We start from the raw sequence: 17,515 nt of genomic DNA, 5'->3' as shown, positions 1-17,515 counted from the left end.
AGTATGCTAGTGAGCTGTAAATTACCCAGTGAGACAATAACAACAAGGCCACTCCCGTAATATGAGACCCAGATTCATTCTCTGAAGTGCAACAATGACACACTTTTACTGATATATACATAACACAATATACAAGCATGAACGTCAGAATAATGCGATTTATATCAATTATTATATATGCTATTAAATCATCATTAGCTGCAGATCTGAATGTTGTAAGGGTTTAACATTCAGGTCTTATGTAACGTAAATGCACCCCTGAAATCAATCACTGATGTCCAGGAAGTTTTTAAAGCCTCCTTTTGTAACTTTAATAAATCCTGTTGATGTTACACTGACTTGTAATCAGGTGAATGGTGTCTCTGTCATTCATACGTCTGTTCTCACACTATGTAACTTTGGGCTGCGGGTCAGGAGAAGTACATAATGCTTTACGGCACTAAGTCACACACCACTACCACAACTATTTGACTGATTTTGGTGAAACTGGATCATATTTTATGGAGAAAATGTTTTCTGCTTTTCCCTCTGATGTCCTCCTCCTTTCCTGATGGACAGTGAAGTAAACTGCTGCCAACTGTAGCTGCTGTTAGCTAATGTTAGCTCAGTTTGTTAGCCATGCTCCCCAGACTGTGAGCTCAGAGCACCGGGTTAGTGTTAATGTTTGTAGGTTTTCAGGCCCAGGGCACAGGGCACACGGCATAGGCAATGTATCCTCTATGCCTCCATGCACATAATGACAGAGGAGAAGAGACCAAAGAGGACGTTGACAGAGGAAGCTTAGAGGAGAAAAGGAGAGAGTGAGCGAGCAAGAAGCAGCCAGACAAGAGTAAATGAGGGACTGACTTTTAGTGTTTGGTGAGAGCTTGGTGAAATAAAAGGCTGAAAGACAGACGCCGAGCTGGGCTGACTGCTGTTGGACTAGTCAGTAATATTAGCTGCTGCTATGTGTTTTTGTTTTGTGTTGTTGACCTTGTTGATGATGTAATGTACACAAGTAATGTAATCAGAACAAATACACGAGTACAGCTGTCTACATTTAAACTAAAGTTATGCAGTTCTGACCAAAGCTTTTCCACACAACATAAGTTTATACCACCATCGTCATACCACCCACCATCCTCATATAACACAGTAGGTCATTGTATTCCATCTTCTGAGCTAACAAGAAAAAAACACTCATCTTCAAGACATCTTAAAAAAAACATGTTGTAGGTTTGGTTATTTTCATCAGAATATGACTTTATCTGCTTAGTATGAGGGTGGAGACCACACACACACACACACACACACACACACACACACACACACACACTCAGAGGTTTAACAGGCCTCCGTAGGGGGTCTCTGCTGCAGTGGAGAGCAGCTGGCTGGTCCTGATACTATTAACAGAAGTGTGCGTGTGTGTGTGTGTGTGGGTGCGTGTGTGTGTGTGTGTGTGTGTGTGTGTGTGTGTGTGTGTACTGTAATAAAAATATTTTGGCAAATTTTAAATACGTTGTTATGGGTGTGTGCCACAAGAAACAGTTCTACTTTACTTTTATTATGTTCATGAAGAAAATAATACACTCAGAAAATAAATGGTTCTTCTGTGGTTCCACAAGGAGCCATGACCAGTTGAAAAACCTCTTTCTTCACAAACTTTATGAAGCACAACGGTTCTTCACATTTGTTGGATTATTTATCTTTTTTGGTGGGTTATAGTATGAAATTCAGGCTGCAGCTCATGATTATTTTCTCAATTCATTCATGAAATATTTTGGTTAATAGAATATCAGAACGAAATATCTAGCCACATAGAGACAAACAACCATTCACATTCACACCTACAGACAATTTAGAGTCACCAAGTAATCTCTGAAGTGTATGCTTTTGGACTGTGGGAGGTATCCAAAGTATGATTATCAAGTCTTGTGATAAAAATAATTATCGACTCATCAACTGATGGTTGCAGCTGTGTGAAATATGAAAGCACACCTCTCAGTTTGGGCTTGTTGGCTGACATAAAAAAAAACGTCCTACACAGAAATAAATAATAAATACAATAAATATCAAGAATCATGAATTTATGACGGGCTGATATGTTCTTTGATGGCAGGTTGTCTTCTTCTTACTGTCTGTAACTGAATGACGTTAAATAAATGACAACAACTCTGTTCATATTATTTTTTTCATCATTTGATTTAAAACCTTCGAAGAACATTCACTAAAGAACCATTAAAACATGTTCTTTAATGAACCAGCCCGGTCCACTAAGGACTTTATGAAAATGGTTCCTTAAAGAACTGATCTCTGATGGTTCCTAAAGGCTTCTTTCTACCATTTGCAGAAATGGTTCTTTAAAAATCCTCTTAATAATAAAGGTTCTTTGTGGAGCTAAAAAAAATCTTCTTCTATGGCAGCACTCCAAAGAACCATTTTTTGTTGCAGTTAGCAGCTTTATTTTTATAGTGTAGAGATGTCAGAAACCTATGGAGTGCAGTATATGGTCAAAAGTATTTGTGCACAGCATCGTCATTGTTTTGTTCTCCGTCACCCTGAATCAAATGTCCCATTTAACAGTGCCAACTTTGGCCGAGTTTGACTTTTTTTGGCAGCACAGTCACTCTGGTGTGTAGTTAAACCAAGAACTCAACTATTGTTTTGTGAAAGCTCCTCATAAAACAGCTGCTGGTGATGCACTTTTTCATTGCTGTTTGTGTTCACTAGGTTGGAGTGACTTTCTAGGAATAAGTAATAAATAGATAGACAAACTAACTGAATAACAGTATCAAATGTAAAATAAATAAATAGTATAAACAACAACAATAATAAAATAAATTAGAATTTATAATATATAAACAATACAGTTCAAGTAAAAGCCAGCCTCAGAAGATCAGTCTTGAGTTTGCTGAACATTCTCTGCTGCCATCAGGTCTTCTATGATAACCTTCAGTAAGCACATCCAGATCTCTTTGAAGACTCAGTCATGCAGGCCATTGAAGGTTATCATGTTTAGTTAATGAAACATGTTTTACATGTGGCGTCAATGGCCCTTTGGATGGAGGTACATGTCCATAAGTCACATGTCTTTAAAGGCAATGATCCACCAGTCAGTTAGAACCGAAGATGCCTCTTGGATGAGAGGTAAATCGTCTTCAAGAAACTAAACTAGTCCAGTTGTCTGGAATAACTTTCAAAGGATATGTCTTTCATGGGTTGAAACAACTGATCATGACCAAAACAGTAAAAATAGACCACCACACCACAGGGGTTGTCCACATACCTTTGGCCATATAGTGTATGTAGAGATAGGAGAGAAGGGAAAAAGTGCAGAATAATGAGTGCGAAAGAGAGAGAGGTGACAGCCAGAGAATGAGAGGTGAGAGAGGAGAGAGGGAGGAGGCGTGAGTTTGCATAAAGAGGACAGGGAAGGACGAGAGACACTGAGAGAGAGAAAGGAGAAAGAGAGAGAGAGGTGACGTTTAAAAATAGAGAAGAAGCAGAAGAGAGAGCAGAGAGGACAGAGAGGGAGATGTGTGACAGTGTGTGTGTGTGTGTGTGTGTGTGTGTGTGTGTGTGTGTGTGTGTAGCAGCAGCTGTTTTCCTTCATCCAGTGAATACTAAAGTCATTTCTGTATCAGGGGCACAGCAGTGATTTCCCATGATCCTCTCCTCCGACAACCTTCAGTCCTTCCCAGCGGTGTGTTTATGCCATTTCCAATCGGAAGACAAAGGTGTGACAAAGACATGTGACACTGACATCAACACGTACAGATTAAAAAAATAAATCTTCATCAAATGGCGATTTGTAGATGCAGCATATTTGTCAGCATATGTGATGATGATGTGATGATAACAGCTCAACGCCAGACTGATAAAGGTCCAATGTGACTGCACAACGATTTATATTTTCATAGAGATGTGAAGTCTGAGGATAATTTAAAAGAATTTTCCTAAACCTAGAAAGTGTTGTCAAGTGTGTACAAGTAAAGAAAAAGACCCAAGTGTATTTTAATGAGAAATGATGATGCAACAAAGTAGTTCCAACCAAGCAATGTGACTGGTCAACTAGATGTTTATACGTGTGGTATTTACACAGTTTAGTGTTTATATGTGTGGTATTTATTCAGTTAATGTTTATATGTGTGGTATTTACACAGTTTAGTGTCAGTGTTAATTTCGTCAGACGAGACGAGACGAAATATGTTCATCAACAAGCCTTTTTCCTTTGCCTAAGACGAGACGATACAATGTTCTAAAAACACAGACGAAAAAAGTGCCAATGTGCATTTTTGTTGACGAATAAAAACGAGACGAAAATGTCATGCAAGAAATAAAAAATAAACAAAAACGTCCTCCTTGTTTTCGTCTACTACTATATAAGAAAAAAAAGCAACATCCAGTCCTGCTGTCATGTGTTTGTGCCAGCAGTTCTTTCACTGTAGGCAACGTCACGGCCACACGTTTGAGATCCTCTTGCTGCTCTCGCACCTGTGGCTTGAAAACAAACAGCATGCAGGAGAAACACGGCGTACGGACAGTGCTTGGACGGAAAAAGAGACTGGACGCGTGGTCCCATTTCTATTATTTAGAAGCAGAGAAAAGGTCACAATGCCTCGTTTTGATGGATGGAAATATGTGCAGGAAGAAAATTGCTGGTAAAAATACCACCAACCTGAAAAGGCACATTAACCTCAGCCACCCAAATATTAAGGTAAGCTAACTGCATCTGAATGCATTGGTAAGCTAATCCTAGCAGTTAGCATCCATGCAAGTAGTGTGTTGGTGCTTCTAATAAATATAAAAAATGAAATCAAGTGCATATTAAGTGTGTATTGAAAGAACAGACAAGACACTTTGCATTGAAGATGAATTCATTCAATTCAATTCAATCAAGACATTTAATCAATATATTAGCTGTGAAACACAAGTGAACTGGAATTAATAAACAAAAAAAATATTCCTGAAATAAATAGAAAAAGACTAAAATGTTTTGACTAAAACTGGACTAAAATACCCTGTGTTTACGTTTGACTAAAACTAGACTAAGATTTTGAGACTTTTAGTCGACTAAAGTGACTAAGACTAAGAATGAACTTTGACACAAGACTAAGACTAAATTGAAAAATCTGTGACAAAATGAACACTGCTTTGTGTTTATATGTGTGGTATTTATTTAGTTAATGTTTACATGTGTGGTATTTATTTAGTTTAGTGTTTCCAGTTCTAGCTTGAGATGCCAGACCGTGAGCTCAGGTTGGTTTTGTTCTTTGTGCAGACATACTGGTATCAAACTTAACAGTGACTCCAGGAAGCCTCACACAGTCACTGCACCGACTGTCGTCCAACAAGAAGTAGTTCCAGTGTCCCTCCCCCATAAAATCACAACCACATTTCTGTTTCATGTTTTGGTTTAACTAATGACATTATGTTAACTTGTAATGTTATCACCCTTAATTATAGCATTGTTACAACATGAAATGGTGAAAAATAAATACGTACAGCACTTTTTTGTTTTTTAACATTGTATACAAAACTATACAATTACGGACATTAACTGTAAATTAACAACCAAACTTTAAGTATTATACCAATAATGACAAATGACAGAAAAATTACTGTATTATTTAGGCTACGTTTACACGTAGCCGGGTATGTTGAGAAACGAATATTTCCCTCCCTCCGTTTTCCAAAATAACATCGTGCACATAGCATCGTTTTCAAAAAAGTCAACCCGCATAAATACGCCATCGAGCGCCGTCATAACTACGCCAAGCCTGTGGGTGGCAGTGTAGGAAGAAGGCGAATCCTCTGCAAGCCAATCAGAATAACGCTTCCATGAGCATCGTCATAGCAACAAGTAAACATTGGTCGCACTTTTGGCTCATCCGCTGCCTAAAACTCCGTTTATCTCAATTTACACGCAAACGCAAAACCGGAGTTTTCCAGAATCTCCACTCTCGCCGGAGTTTTTAGAAAGATTCGTTTTCAGAGGCGAATTCACCGTTTGCGTGTAAAAGATAGGTACAAACGAAGGGAAATGTCTCCGTTTTTAAAAATACCCGTGTACGTGTAAACGGGGCCTTATATTGTATTTTTTCTGATTTCTTAAATTACATACAAATCCATGCAAAATTACAATAATGATCTGTAATTTAATATGTGGCTCAATATATAAATGTAAAACAAAATAAATCATTTAGTGTTTAGTTTTACATTTAAACTCTGTAACCTAATTCATAGTATATATATATATTAACACCACATTAACACCAAACTGTTATTTGTAAGCATTATAACATTAATGATGAATTAAATTTATTTCAAGAATTTCTATATTATTTATGTATGTAGTATGTTTTTTAGCTTTCTTCAATTACATGCAAATGTATGTAAAATGACAACAATGATCAGCACAGAACTATTAGTATCATCACTATATTGAAAGTGTTTAATTGTAATAATCACAGGAAAATCTGAAAAATAACACAGCAAAACCATGACTGAAAATTTCAGCAAATTTAGCGTTGGTCAAATTTATTTGAATCATGATATATTACAGCTCCTCTGTAAGTCGCTTTGGATAAAAGCGTCTGCTAAATGCAATGTAATGTAATTACAGCTGCTGCTGTTTTTTTTTTTTATTATGCTAACCTAAGCTAACTGACTTAACACATAGACATGAGACTGAATAGCATCTTCTGAAGCACATAAGCTTATAATGTATTTTGTAGATCTAACCCTAAGGGTCTGGTGTTATCTTTAAGGTAATTCCCCCCTTGGTGATTAACAAAGTAATTCTTTTTCTTCTTCTTCTCATTAGACATTTCTGGAAACTTCCACTGATGTACTAAAGTAGTTTGGTTTCTCAGCAGGACGATGAATTTAGTTGTGGAATAAAAACAAACGGACAGGAACAACCAATTCAGTCAACACGAACGGGAAGAGTCTAAAAGAGAGAGAGAGAGAGTGTGTGTGTGTGTGTGTGTGTGTGTGTGTGTGTGTGTGTGTCTGTGTCTGTGTGTGCATGTCCAGGAAACAGACTTACAATCGAAACAAAAGCTTGCCATGAATCACCTCTCTCTCTCTCTCTCTCTCTGAGAGGCGAAGCAGCATTCAGTTTATTTCTTTCCTTTATCGACTGACCACCAGCTCCTTTACTCACAGCTGCATGAATCAACAACAACAAAAATCTTAAGTGATTATGCAGCTTACAGGCCAAAGCTGATATCAGAAACCTATCAGTCAGATTAGAATTAATAATGAGTCAGAGTCTCCTCGTTTTTCCTTTAATGTCTCTAAAACAGATTGAATATTTGAAAAGATCATAAAAAAAGGAATAAAGAACTTTTTAATCAATAAAGAGGAGCTTCTTTGTTTGTCCCAAGCAACAACATCTGTGGCTGTAAAGTGGTGAAGACAAAAACAGGAAGTGCCAAAAACTGCAGTTCCTCAATCGTCCACTTGAGGCTGGCTCCAGAAGTGAGTCAGTCTCCATAAGTCCCCATGTTCAAATGTCCAACTTCACAGCAGAAATAAACATGTTTACAGCCTGGTACAAAAAACAGTTTTGGTCTCTATAGCTAATTTCCCCGTTCATGACAACTGTACTGAGGGTGAATTTACTGTATATACAACCAGACACAACCACTGTGTAGACCTGCATTTCCTGATAGACAGCAGTAATAGTTTTTTTAGGTGCTGCATGTCAGTGAATATTACTGGCTTAATTTTGGTGTTTGAAGCTACTTTTAGAGTATATTTGCAAAGTGAAAATAAAAGTAAAAAAATAAGTTCATCTGTTTGGTATCCAGAGAAATTATTTCAGTGAAGTGTTTTCAAAAAAAGAGAAAAAGAGCAGACACAGGGAAGTGAAAGCAGAAGCAATACATTTAAAAAAAAGAAGTAAAAAAAAAACCTTAGAGACGGCAAACAAACACACACAAAAAAACACACACACAAAATATTGAAAATTGAACTTCCCCCTGAAGTTAAAATCTCTGGGGGAAGTGCGTTCGGAGGATGAACACAAGGTTAATTATTAGAAACAGAATTTAAAGAAGTACAGGAGTAAAAAGATGAAGGTTTGTGGAATAGCAGCAGCAGCACTGATGAAAAGATGAATTTGGTTTATAATTAAATTGCAGTTAGAGCTCAGCAGAGCAGTTTTATTTTATAGACGCAACAGACCCTTCGCAACACTCCTCTTCATCTTGTCCTCACTCTTTTTGTATGTGTCTCTTGCTTTATAAATGTGCCAGTAAATAGTTTTCTCCCTGCAGGGTTACATCTGTGTGTTTCATTGTTGAAGTTGTTTGACAGAAGATAAAGTGTGAGAATCTTTTGGTTAAATGTTCAATTTCTATGGTGAAGTAGAGTAGAGCCCTGACTGTGAGCTCAGAGCACCAGGAGAGTGTTTATACCACAGGCATTTTGGACCACCAGGAAGAAGAGAAGGTTTACAGGGCTGGATCACAGGGGAATGCTGATGGGAATGGAGCTATTGTCGTGCCAGAACCGGAGCTGGTCAATGTAGCTGGCCTCAGCAGTCGCTATGAAAATAATGGTAGAGGCAAAAAGACCAAAGAAGACGTTGACAGAGGGAGTGGTGACACACAAAAAATTTGTAACATTTTGGTGGGAAATTTTCCATTTACTGTGGACATTCTTAAGGTTACCTGGACACATGACAGAACAGCCATAGAACAGTTCTCTGCTGGACTTGTAAAGCAACTCATCACTCAGTAATATTTCATAGAGTACTTCAGTTCACCTATATCACCATAGCAACCATTAGCCCGTTTTTAATTGAAGCCTGAGGCCAGTCCGCATCCCTTTCATCTTCCACACACACACACACACACTTACTCGGCTCTAAGGCGTTGTCTCCCGGGGGGGAATGACGTGGTGTCAGTTACTGCTCCTGATGTTCGAGGTTCAAATCTGGTTCATGAGTTTGTCACACACACAATTCTTTCGACACTGCAGGACTTTAAAGAACAGATTTACAGGTTCTTAACACATTTTTTTGGTTTGTTATAACGGTTCCTCTTGTAAAACATCAACTTCCTAACATGCTTCTGATGAAAGTGATGGAGGAGGAAGTCATAAAAATAAAAAAGGTTTATCTCACGTTAATTTAAATGTATTTTTATTTACATAGCTATTACTAAACACAATCGAAAACCAAACCAAAATCCGTGGCGGAAAGGCAGCAACCTTCAAGGAGGGACCAAGAGAGGAAGATGAAACTATCTTGATATCACCCAGTTTATAAAGGCTGCAAGGAGGTGATAACAACTGACCTTCTTTTCATAACACTAAGTTGAAAAGGTGACGTTTTTATATACATTAACTGCTAACTGCCAACAGCCTGGAGAGATTGATGAAAAATGTGTACTTGCAGCACAGAAGCTTTTAAAAACGGGAGCCAAAGTTAAAAAAAAAAAGAAAAAAAGATGTGTTTGAAAAACAAAGCACATATAGTCTGAGTTTGAGGTATGAGGTATCTACTTGCATGCTGTTACCAGCAAGCTCTCTAGGGGAATGGGGAAGCAAGATAAAACCAGATGGATTTGGTAAATTTACATATACAAATAACTAAAAAAAAGGAGGGAAACTACAAAGAAAAGAGAGCCTGAGGAGCTGCTTAAATCAACTAAATAAATACAACTAAAGAAGACTCTAACGAGAAAGATTCAGTTTTGTCAAAATGAAAGAAACAAACAACTAAACAAACAAATAAAGCCTTGACTATCAGTCTTACACACTCCTGCTCTAAAATGGTGCTCACATCAAACCACCTGACTGACAGCCGAGAACATAGCCACCCAGCCAAACGTCAAGAAGGTACACCCAGCTTAAGGTATCGTTCATCATAAAGTTAATTTTATTAGCTGAAAGAAGGACAATTCTTCAACATCACAGGTCTTCAATCCAGTGAGGTGATTGATAAGGCACTGCTGGGATTTGAACCCAGGATCTCCTGTTTACGAGACAGGCGCTTTGACCAGCTAAGCCACAGCACCTCTTTAACAGTGAAGAAACCAAAAGACCTTCTCAGAGCAAACATTTAGGGCCTTAACAAAGACACTGGTCCGTTGACATGCCTCAGTAAGTCAGTCCAGTCAGCGAGTATGAACAATACATGGACCCCTGGTACTGACCATCATTAGTGGGCGTTCAGACAGGGACAGGCAAACCGGCAAAAAACGTCACCAGAGTCCGGGAGAGAAATTTAGCCAGATTCAGCTTTTGGGAAAGCGGAGCCCCATGTCATGCTCCACAAGCCAATCAGACACTGAGATCGGTCAAACCTCCACAGACAGCCTGAAATGTCTCTGAAGCAGAGACTGTCCAGGTGGATTCATGGACTAAACTCTGATAATCTACCTGTGTGTGTGTTCTCACTTTGTATATTTCATGTAGCCAGACTCGCAGTTTACGCCGCAAAATATAGTGACACGAAGAAGTTTCATTTGATTTGAGGTGTTTTAAGAAAAAAGTTTAAAGGTCTTCTCTTGAGTCTCTTTTTGGTGATGGAAGACTTGAATTGAATGTAATCATGTCTCCACACCAGTAATCTATGCAAAGCACAATTTTCCTGAGGTTTGTTGACCTAGAGGTATTGTAAATGCAAAGTTGTCTTTATTAATTGGATGATGAAACAGGGAAGGTACTGCTGGGATTTGAACCCAGGATCTCCTGTTTACAAGACAGGTGCTTTAACCAGCTAAGCCACAGCACCTCTGATCAACTGAGACCAAAACACGTTCATAGAGCAAAGATTTAGTGCCTTGACAAAGGTATCGCTCATCATTGATAACGCAGATGTTACCAATGACACTGTTAGGTGAACTTTGTCGTCATTGTAAGAATAATAAACGTGGTAACTTTGTGAAATAGTTGCAATTTGGGCATCAAAACTACTTGGTTAGGTTTGAGAAATCAAATCATAGTTTGGGTAAAAATAAGTACGTCTGTTGACTTACCTATGTATGTTGGCGAGTGCATTTTTGGAACAACAAGCCTTCATCTGTCAGACTAATGAGCTTTTGGTCGAATTGGACATTTTTTTGGACTGTTGGGGTTTCAAAATAACCGTCTGTCGGAACAATTCCATGGCATCGTTCAGGATGAGTCATCAAAAATATTTTAGTGCTTTACGGGAAGAGAAAATATTTTTTTCATTTTACTTTTTTACATATATTTGTCATATACAGTACAAAGAGATCATTTAACAATTAACACAAGATCAAGATGTGTAAAACGTACTTCACTATCTTTCAGAGCCTTCTGCTTGGCTCTGGTTTAGTTAGTTCAGAGAAAGAAATTAAACTGTACTGATTTTCTTTATAGCTATAAATTATTCAGATGCACACACACGTCTGGCCATCGTCTTTTGCCCGAGGCTTGAGGGACTCAGGTGAACCTCATAGCTTATTAACCCTCCAACACACACATACACACACACACACATACACACACACACACACACACACACACACACACACACACACACAGACCTTTAACGAGACAAAGGGAGACTCCATCTTTTGACAGACAGAGCGATCAGAGTGTTGTACTCCAAACCAGTGGAGTGCAGAGCATCATGGGAAATGAGGGGGAAGGGCTTTCATTTTTGCCCGTTAATTCAGTCAATCAACCTGCAACTTTAGCAGTGAAGCTTAATAGACGCACTGTTTTTGAAAGAAAAAGAAAGGACGGAGGGAGGAGAAGAATGATAAAAGGTTTAAATCACTAACATGAAACAGATTTTTGACACAACTCTGCACTCCTAGCAAATCATCTTATCAGTGCTGACCTTTGAGGGAAGGGAGAGTCCAAACGGAGGAAGCTATCGAAGCTTTGGGCGCAGCATTCATTAATTAATAATTAACCCTCCTCTGTTGAAGTCTTTAAGGGTCCAACACTGACATATACACAGTTCTGTTTATTGTCCATCAGGTAGGTATGTTTGTGAGTATATCCGGACCCTTGTGGACCCTCAAGGCTATTCAGATGTGACAGTAGAAATTTGTCTCTAAACAGGAAGCAGAATGTTGTTTTTGTGCGTTGGATAGGGAGCGACTTTGTCGTGGATATTGATTGGCATTTACAGTAGCCAATAGCAAGTGTGCTTTACACACCCACCGCTATGCACTGCAGCTAGCACCCTGAGCTAGTGTCAGCGTCTACCCTCCAGTGAACATTATCGGACCCAGGACGAACACGACTTTCGAGCAGTGGCCAGTCTGACAGGGCCTACCGATGTGTTTTTTTTGCAGAGTTTGGCTCATTATTGGCACTCTATCGTACTGTTCCATCTCAGTTGAGATGAACATTGGGTACATAAAGCAGTTTAAATGAGCTCAACCTTCCACATCTACTGCAATAAAATGCAACATACATGTAAATGCAGCTGGTATGAAAGAGGTCTTCCTACCTGCTGCTCATCATCCAAACAACCCCTGCTGTCTGAAAGACTGATTCAGCCTTGAGCTCTTCTGAATACTTGTTAATCCTGTTTACTCCACTCTCCCTCTGGTTCAGGAATTCCTGTCCATCATTCCCCTGCCATATCCAACTCAGCGTCATGCCAGCACCTGTTCCTGAAGTCCTCTGCCACCACCAGCCCGAAACCTTTCTGGAACTCGCCACCAGTCTGGATCTCCTCCCCTGAAGACCACATTCAGTCACACTGGTCCTGAGTCACCGCTGGATTTAATAAACTGTTTAAACTCATCCTGGTCTCTGGTTGGTGTCTGCCATGGTCCTTGAAACTTTTACTTAAAGGTCCTGTGTGTAGGATTCAGTGACACCTAGTGATGAGGTTGCAGAGTGTGTTAACATTAGCAGCATGTAATGTCACATCCGTCAAAAATAGACCATCCGCATAATCTCCGCACAAAGGAGTGAAGAGATGCATCTGAAACATGTTGTTTCTAGTGGAATCACAATCAATGTCTAGAACGCACGTCCAGCCCAGAACACATTGCAGCATACCCAGTGGATTTTAGTGGAGACAGTAGCTGCTCATGACTGGCTAGCTCTGACTACATGACCGCCCACGCTACACTGACCAGTTAGTCCTCTGATCCACCCTGCTATCATTGCTGCTCCTTCATTCCTCTGTTACATTGTTTAAATATGCAGGAAGTTTCTAGCAGACTTTAAGGATGTCGACCTTTTAGAAATCGAAACTCATAAAAGCATCTATAGAAAAGAATTGTTCATTTTTGGCACTAGCACTTTTTTCGCAGCTCAACTTACATCTCGTCTCCAGAAAAGGAGCAAATTTATCATATTCTCTCCCCAGTACTGTTTCTGTCTGTGTGATGCGTTTTTTGTTTTATGCTACTGTTTGGGCGTCAACTGACATACGGCCGATGTGGGTTGCACTTACAGTGAGACAAAATCCCCGGAGAGGAGATGAGACGAGAGGAGAAGTCTTCTGCCAGCAGAGAGAGCTGCGAGAGAGGAGAATGTAAAACGAGAAAAGAAGTGGAGAGGAGAGAGAAGAGGGAGGCAGCAGAAATGACACAAAGACACGAAAGAGGAGATGGGAAGAGCAAGAGGAGGTTTCATTTTGTTTTCCCAGAAGAAGACAGATGACTGGAAGAGTGTGGGGGTGCTGCATTAATGAGAGGACACACACTTACACACAGTGACACAGCACAATTGGTACCAGCTGCTGCTGTTTATTGTTATTAACGAAGCAACACTCGTGATCCAAAGGTCAACAAGTAGTGTGTGTGTGTGTGTGTGTGTGTGTGTGTGTGTGTGTGTGTGTGTGTGTGTGTTTGAGTCTTATTAAAATATGAATGTGTAGAATCCTTCATGATAAACAAGCAGTCTTCACAGGCGACACAGGCAATTTGGCTCCAAGTGTTGGCTCCATAATTCTTTTTTTATTTTTACTCTGACCTGCAGGGTCATGTCGAGATGGTTACCCCTGGACTCACCGGGCATGGCTGTGTGACATTGTGTTGTGCTGTTTTAGTCCGTCCTTCACGCGGCTTCATATCCCACCAGGAATGTTTTGCCTGCCAGACTTTCCTTTCTGGCTTTGGTCATTTCTGCTGGGACAATTCAACTACATGACCTGCTTATTCATGGTAGAAACCATGAATAAGCAGGTCATGTAGTTAAATTATCTGTTTCTTACACAACTCCTACAATAAGGAGTCTGCACAGGCTGTTTTATTTTGATTTTATTTCTTTATGCCTTTTCTGCGTCTAACTTCCTGTCAGCTTGATCAGCTCTGTGCTGCTTGATGCAGCATCAACAGCTGGCCTCTCCTGTCTCATAATATCACTTTGTACAGTAGATAGTCCAGTAGTATTGCTCCAGCCAAACAAAATAAAAGTCACCAAGACCATCTCAGTTAGTCTTTAACTCTGGTTTGGTTGAAATAAACTCTTAATTCAGTTTAGACATGAGTTAGACATGAAAATATTTTGGCTCTACATGCTGCCTCTCTCTCGCCCACTTGAAGCCTCTCTTGTCCCAGCATCAACCCACCAGGTCTTCATCGTCCCTGCAGTCAGAGTCTTGGTTGGAGATGCTGTAAATCACCTCAGTACAGTATTCCCTGCCGTCAAACAGGCTTCAGTCAGCCTTGGAGGCTGTGTTTGGCTAGTCTCTGTAGCTTATTTTATCCTCATCATCCTAAAGAACTAATTCACAGATATATTTTATGTTTGAAACTTTATAACCAACCAAGAGGAGCTTCGTCTTTCACTCTTGTACCGCAACAATCTGTGGCTGTGAAGTAAAGCCAACACAGAAAGTGCAGTTCCTCAAACGTCCACTTGAGGCTGGCTCCAGAAGTGAGTCAGTCTCCATAAGTCCCCATGTTCAAATGTCCAACTTCACAGCAGAAATAAACATGTTTACAGCCTGGTACAAAAACAGTTTTGGTCTCTGTAGCTAATTTCCCCGTTCATGACAACTGTACTGAGTAGCAATCTGCAATATGTCGTTGTTTACGATATATCGTCAAAAACATTCCCCACGGTAAGAATATGTCATCCCACGATAAAAACGATAAATACCCATTGATGACGTATGTATGTGTGCAACACACTCGCAGCCTAACACACATATTGACAAACATATATTGACAAACAAGAAGGTGCAGCAGATACGCAGGGCAGCGAGGAGCTCTTTCCTCACACTCTGGCCACCAATCAGAAACTCAGATCAGTCGAGACCAGACCTCGATAAAGCTGTCATTAATCAGAAAATAAAAAGTTATTTCCTGATTGTTTCACAGCAGTTCAATTCAGCACATATAGACATGCCCACCACCAGCTCCCCCTAGCCTTTATTATTATTTTGGTGATAGATTTATAGTAAAAACGATTAGGCTGAATTGGTGTTTATTCATCGTAATTTTCATTGTTACCGTGATAAATACCAGAAATTATCCGGATCATTTTTTTAGTCCATATCACCCATCCCTAGTACTGAGGGTGAATTTTTAAAGAACTTGCCTATTCAAATTATATTAAGGCTTAAAGTAATGAAGAATTAACAGTGTGGACGTTTTGATTGACAGGCTACATTCACCCATGCTCCACCTCTTTTAACTCATTTTTGGATTAGCCAGGAGCTGGCGGAGGCAGGATTGCCAAGATGGAGACGACCACAGCCACCACACTGAGCTTCACAACAGCTCTTCAGAGACCTGTGAGTGACGTCACAGAGACTACGTCCATTTTTTATACAGTTTGTGGTGGTAAAGGAAAAGAAATCAAAAGCTTTTTGCTACTTTTTCACTGATCAGAGCTTTTTTTATTATTTTTGACTTGTTAAATGAAGTCAGTTTTGGGCTCCGCGGGTAGATAGAAACAGAAAATTCTCACATTTGGTGAAGCAGGAAACACACCATGCTCTACGGTTTACCCCACCTGCCAAACTCACTTTAACCTCAGGGTAGCTTTGCCTCTTCTGTGGTGGTGCTTTAAAGAAAAACTGCTGTTCTGTTAAGATGTTTGGTCTTGGGGGACATGTGTGCTTGATTTCTCAGCTCTCTTCGCCTGAAATTGCACATTTTTTTGTTTCTATTTTTGGATAGAGATGAAGGAACCTGAAATTCAGACTTCTAAACATCTCATTATGACATCTCATACACTACGTCCATATTTTTATACAGTCTACAGCTTCATTACACGAGAGCCGACGTCTTCTTCTTCCAAATATTTTTTTTTTTCTGTTATTGTTTATGAATCTGAGTCTTCACCTGCTCTCCCAAACGCAGAGCAGAAGAAGAAGAAGAAGAGGGGGTGGGGGCAGTGTTTGTTTCTATGTTTGTAAAGACGTCTCTCCCACTCATTTTTTTCTTCTTCTTCTCTAATTTGGGAATGCAGGATGTGGTTTTCATAACAATGAGGAGCCCTATTTTATTTCAGTGCTGACTGAGGCACAAATACACACACAGATACACAAAACTGGCTCTTAACGCTCAGAAAATGCACTCATACGCAAGTATTCATGTGAACACACATGCACACACTTCAGTAATAATATACACATGCTTACAAACGCACATATTCACATTAGCTGGTTTACATTCACACAGAAACTTGCTCAATACACAAGCAGCTACACACACATGTACTAGTGTGCATCTTATGTGTATTCCACATTATGCAAATGTGCAACGCTGACTGAACACTGACAAACACACACACACACACAAGGAGGAGAAAGAGAAGGAAGATGGAGAAAGAAGAAAATGGAAATGAGAAACGCTGCTGGATGAGCGACACGTGATTCAACTGCAGCTGAACTGCAGTTGTTATGTATTTTATTTTACTGTGTTCACTGGGAGGCTGCTGAGCCCGGTTACATTGCCTGCTCACCTTGCTCTGGTTCTGGTGCCCATTCTGGACGGCAAAGTTAGCTGAAGGGTAGTCTCAACTCTGATTGAAACTACAGCTGTTTTGAGCTGCAGTTCCTCTAAAGGCCAACAGATAGTGTTATCAACTAAATAGCACTGACAGCGGATGGACAGAGTTTGTGTGACATCACCCACAGGTTTCTGAAGAGCTGTATTGAAGTTCAAGACATATGGCTTTGGCCGCCGCCATGTTGATAGTCCTGCCTCTTCCACCTCCCAGCTAATCTAAAAATGGGCAAGGACGTGGATCATCAGTGGATGGCTGGTTGCTCAAACAGGCCATCTGTAACAACACCCACCTGTCAATCAAAGCATCTATGCTAGAGATGTCCAAAGTACGGCCCAGGGGCCAATCCCGGCCCGCAGTCAGATTCCATGCGGCCCAAAGCTTAATTTTTATAATATATTATTTATGGCCTGCTAGAAATGTCAGACAGTGTATGGCTGGAAGATTTGGCTTTTTTGGTTGACATAACGAAGCATTTGAACCTCTAAGGACATAACTGCTGGTGATATATATCTGTAGATGTGACACAAAATTTTACTTTCTGAATGATCTTGTTAAAGACCAGAGCAAAAGTGATACGTTTTAAACTTAAGCGTTAATAGACTTTGCATTACTCATA

The 17,515-nt window shown here is 39.8% G+C and overlaps 2 non-coding genes across 2 annotated transcripts; both read right to left on the bottom strand.

The window, feature by feature from the left end:
• Positions 1-9,936: 9,936 nt before the first annotated feature.
• Positions 9,937-10,010, bottom strand: trnat-cgu (transfer RNA threonine (anticodon CGU)). The gene has a single exon. It is a non-coding gene; the product is annotated as a tRNA-Thr (tRNA).
• Positions 10,011-10,655: 645 nt separating this feature from the next.
• Positions 10,656-10,729, bottom strand: trnat-ugu (transfer RNA threonine (anticodon UGU)). Its single transcript has one exon. It is a non-coding gene; the product is annotated as a tRNA-Thr (tRNA).
• Between the last annotated feature and the right edge of the window lie 6,786 nt (positions 10,730-17,515).

Source organism: Larimichthys crocea, chromosome V, assembly GCF_000972845.2.
Source record: "Larimichthys crocea isolate SSNF chromosome V, L_crocea_2.0, whole genome shotgun sequence".
Taxonomy (NCBI): domain Eukaryota; kingdom Metazoa; phylum Chordata; class Actinopteri; family Sciaenidae; genus Larimichthys; species Larimichthys crocea.
Note: the sequence above shows the minus strand (reverse complement) of the source record. Positions and strands in the feature narration are given on the sequence as shown.